This window comes from Callospermophilus lateralis, chromosome 15, assembly GCF_048772815.1.
Source record: "Callospermophilus lateralis isolate mCalLat2 chromosome 15, mCalLat2.hap1, whole genome shotgun sequence".
Taxonomy (NCBI): Eukaryota; Metazoa; Chordata; class Mammalia; order Rodentia; family Sciuridae; genus Callospermophilus; species Callospermophilus lateralis.
This window is the reverse complement of record NC_135319.1, coordinates 18250856-18255337: the sequence shown is the minus strand read 5'-3', so window position 1 is coordinate 18255337 and position 4482 is coordinate 18250856.

Below are 4482 nucleotides of genomic sequence, written 5' to 3'. Positions count from 1 at the left end.
AAAAAAAAATCTGGATTTAATTCCCAGCATCCTCTCCACAAAAAATTTTTAAAAACTATAAGCTATGAACTGGGATGACACTGCCTACCTTGTTGGGGTGTCTATAATGATTACATGGTACTAAAGTATAGTATTCCTTCTTCCCCAGTCTTTTTTATTTTTTGAGACAAGGTTTTGCTAAATTGCTGAAGCTGGCCTTAAACTTGCAATCCTTATGACTCAATATCTGGAATAACTGGGATTATAGGTAGGTACAATCATACCTGGCATGCGTGCTCATGTGTGTGTGTGTGTGTGTGTGTATTAAATCCCAAAGCACATGTTCTTCATAATTGATTCTACTACTTTCTTGCTTTATCTGGTTATTCCTCATAAGACTTGTTTTTTCCACTTATAATATGGGAAGAACATATGGGCCTTTTCCTGTTGCAAATAATCAGCTGTTTCATAGCAGGCAGAAGAATCAAAAATGCCATTACCCTGTTATTCAGGGTGTGAATACCAGTTTCTCTTCCTATCCTATCCATCTGACCCTATCTCCCTCCCTTTAGGATGGATCTCTGTCCCATCTACCCCATCTCTATTCTAGGTGAAGAGATTTTAAAGAAAAAGGACTGTCCCCCAAAGAGGAAATGTTTTGGCCTTATAAGTTGAGTAACTTCAAGAGAATTGCATTTTTCCCTTAATTTCCCACATCTATAAAACCAAGCCGAAGTTGGAAAGACAAGATCCTTAGGTGGATTTGTACATTACTGACAGCAAAATAATACAGATGACATAAAATCTTGGGTTCTTGGAAAATGGGAATTAGAGCCACATGTAAAGAATTTACAGGCTCTAATTTGTTTTGGTATAAAAATACAATATATAGTTTAAATATTACAAATAGATTCTGCTCCAACTGTAGTTCTTTCCTAGAAAACCACCATGTCCTTCCCAGGATCTGAGACTAGTTTGGGCTGTGTTAGTAGTATTTGATTCTCTGGGCTCAACAGAACAAAGTTCAGTACTTTGGTGAATGGTGTCAGAAACCATGTGGGCAGCATATTCATGGAATAGCATCTAGAGGGCACCTTTGTGGGTAGGCTTGCAAATGGTAGAAAAGTGCTTTACCACTGAGCTACCACAATCTCCTAAAGTTTCTCCCCTCCCACTGTACTGGGGATTGAATCCTGAATCCAGGATTCTGAGCTTCATCCCCAACTCATCTGCCTGTATGTTTGTTTAATTTTGAGATAGGGGTCTCACTAAATTTTCAAGACTGTCCTCAAACTAAGCAGCTGCCATAGATATTCTGGGACATGATGGGACTCACTAAGAGTCCTCAAGAGCTGCTAAATAGCTAGAATTACAAGTGTGCACCATCACATCCAGCCTGAAGTTTCTTTTGGTAAGTGAAATTTTACTGTATAATAGCAACCAAAAACTTGTTGAAATTTTGTTCCAGATTTAATGGAAATAATCTTTGTGACTGTTTTATGTTCAAAATACTGATTTTTTAAAAAAATTTTGGACTTCACTATTCTATATCTTCTAAATCAAGTATATTAACTATTTTTCTGGTTTTCTGTATTCCAAGCATATTATGGTTGATTTTTTTTTTTTTTTTTTTTTTTTGTACTGGGATTGAACACTGGGGCACTCAACCACTGAGTCACACCTCGACCTATTTTGTATTTTATTTAGAGACAGGGTCTCACTGAATTGCTTAGTGCCTCACTTTTGCTGGGGCTGGTCTTGAACTCACAATCCTCCTGTCTCAGCCTTCCAAACTGCTGGGATTACAGGCGTGTACTACCACACCCAGCTGGATACTTTTTTTTTTTTTTTCTGTAAGAGTGTGTGTTCCAGAAAAATCCTCCACTATGATAGTTAACATAAATTAACATTCACAACTTTCAGGGATTAGGAAAGATTTTTCCTGTTAATAAAAGTGGTGGTTTCTTTGATTTGAGTTTGGGTTTTGTTTTGGTGCTAGGGATTGAACCTAGAGCCTCATGATTACTAAGCAAGTGTCCTACCACTGATCTATACCCCCAGGCTAAAACATTTTACTCATATATTTTGAACCTATGCTGTTGAAAGTTAATGATGACTTTTCATTGGACTGGTAATGGAAAAACACCTAACTGCAGTAGATTTAAGGGAATAGAGGAGAATTGGAATTGGAAATATCTATAGAAAATTCTTTGAGGAGGTCTGCTGTAAGGGGAAGCAGTGAAATTGGGTGGTAGCTGAAGAGAAATAGGGTGGGAGGAAAACATTTTATTTTAAAGCAGATAGCACAGCATATTCGTTAGTATGTTGGTAATTCCGTACAGAATGAAAAACTGGTGACAGAAGAAAAAGGTGAATGTCATCATGCATGAGAAAAGGAATAAGATCCAGAAGGAGAGTTCATTCAGAATGCAAAGTGGAGCACACAGGTTCCATGCAGAGAGGTCTGCAGATGTGCTTGTGCTTGGGTACAGAAATTCTCTTTTCTCAGTAACAGAGAAATCAAATTCATCGGTTATCAGTGAGTGGGAGAAAGGAGTTGTTGGAGACTTGGAGGAGGAGGAGAAATTGTGAATTAGTCATTTAGGAAAATAAATGGACTAAGAAAAAGTAGGATAGCTGGGCAGCATGATTGGTCCACTTGACTTATTGGTCACAAATTGAAAGTGAGAACAACTATCAGGGGCTGTGTGTTTTTCTCAGGCCACATCTGCTATGCAAGTACAGGCAGAGAGCAGACAGGGAGTTGGAATCAACTAGGTTTTATGTTTTATCAGAATGAAATAAAATGAGACGGAGCAAGACAGTTAATGGTATATACAAAGGACTGATCATTTGATGGTCAGTGGTCTCTAAAATATATCAGCAAAGAGGGATATGAGGACATTGGGGTAGGGGTGAGGGGTGAGGCAAGGGTTATAGAATCAAAAGATTAGGGAAGAGCTCTGTGGTTTTCCATCAGAGATTAATAGTGGTGAGTCAAAAAGAGATAACTTTGTGTTCCCAGACAAAAGGTAGGAGAGTAGTTCTGAAGAGGAGCCCAGACAGGAAATGGGTCCATGCTCCTACAATACCTGAACATAATGGTTCCCCAAATGTGTTCAAGCCCTAATCCCTAGAAGTTGTGAATGTTAACTTATATGACAAAAGGGATTTTCAAAATGTGATTAAATTAAGCATCTTTTTTTTTTTAAAGAGAGAGTTTATCAATATTTATTTTTCAGTTTTCGGTGGACACAACATCTTTATTTTATTTTATGTGGTGCTGAGGATCGAACCCAGCGCCTGGCTCATGCCAGGTTAGCACGTTATTGCTTGAGCCACATCCCCAGCCCCAAAATTAAGCATCTTGATGTAGAATGATTTTCCTGCATTATCCAGTTGGGTCCAATATAATTGCAACTTACTGTAAGAAAAATGTAGGAGTCACCAGTGTCTGAGAAAGTGATATCATGAAGGAAGAACAAATTGGATTACAGTACTTGGAAGACAGGAAGAGGCCACAGGCCAAAGAATACACTGAATCACTGGAAATTGGCAAAAATTAAAAAAATAATAAATTTGTTGTGGTGTACACCAATTTGTGATAATTTGTTACAGGAACAAATGGAAACTGATAGACTGAAGAAGAAGAAGGGTATAGAAGAGAGGCCCAGGAAGCAGCTTTCTGATCTCCCAAATAAATCTGAAAAAGATTTGAAAGAGGCCAAATGGGCAGCTCTGGGTCACTCACTAAGAGGTGAAGGAGAGGTGCAGCCTGGTAGAATTATAGTGCCACCCTATGAAGATATCAAATAAAAGGGTCTCTGAGGCAATATTTCTGCTTCCCTTAGTAAATATTTGATACTATTCAATTGTAAAAAGCAAATTGCAGGCCCACATACATGGCATGTTTTTAAAAATACGTACAAACAGTCATATCTGTGTAGTTAAGGAGAGTTCTGACTGCTGAATGCCACATGACCAATCCCCTCACCTTCTCAGTCTTTCAATTGTATCCTACATAAAATCAACCACACATTACCATACAAGCACCCCTCATCAATCTATTTTTTCCATATCACCTTATAACATACTATGTCATTTATTTCTATTTAGATTGCTTGTTTCCCCCATTAGAATTTAACAAGAATCACTGAAAGGGCAATGATTTGGGAGTAACGTCTTGAAGAACTCCTGCTATGAATGAACTTCGGAAATGAGACATAAGATATCGAGTGGTAAGTATTAATTTCAGAATTTTTTTTTAATGGTGGTATTTACGTCCTTCTCCCCCAGAGGAATTTTAACATAAAAAAAAAATCCTAACAGGTATTCCTAAAATAATCCTTAGGCGTTTGTAAGAAAAAGCCTGGAGGATAACTTTAAATACCACTTTGCAAGGAGCGGCGAACAGCAGCGTGGACAAATGCCCACACCACTGCTCAGCTCCTTGCAAAACGCACTCATCCCGGGCGCCGCCGGAAGTAGGTGCCGGAAGTGAGC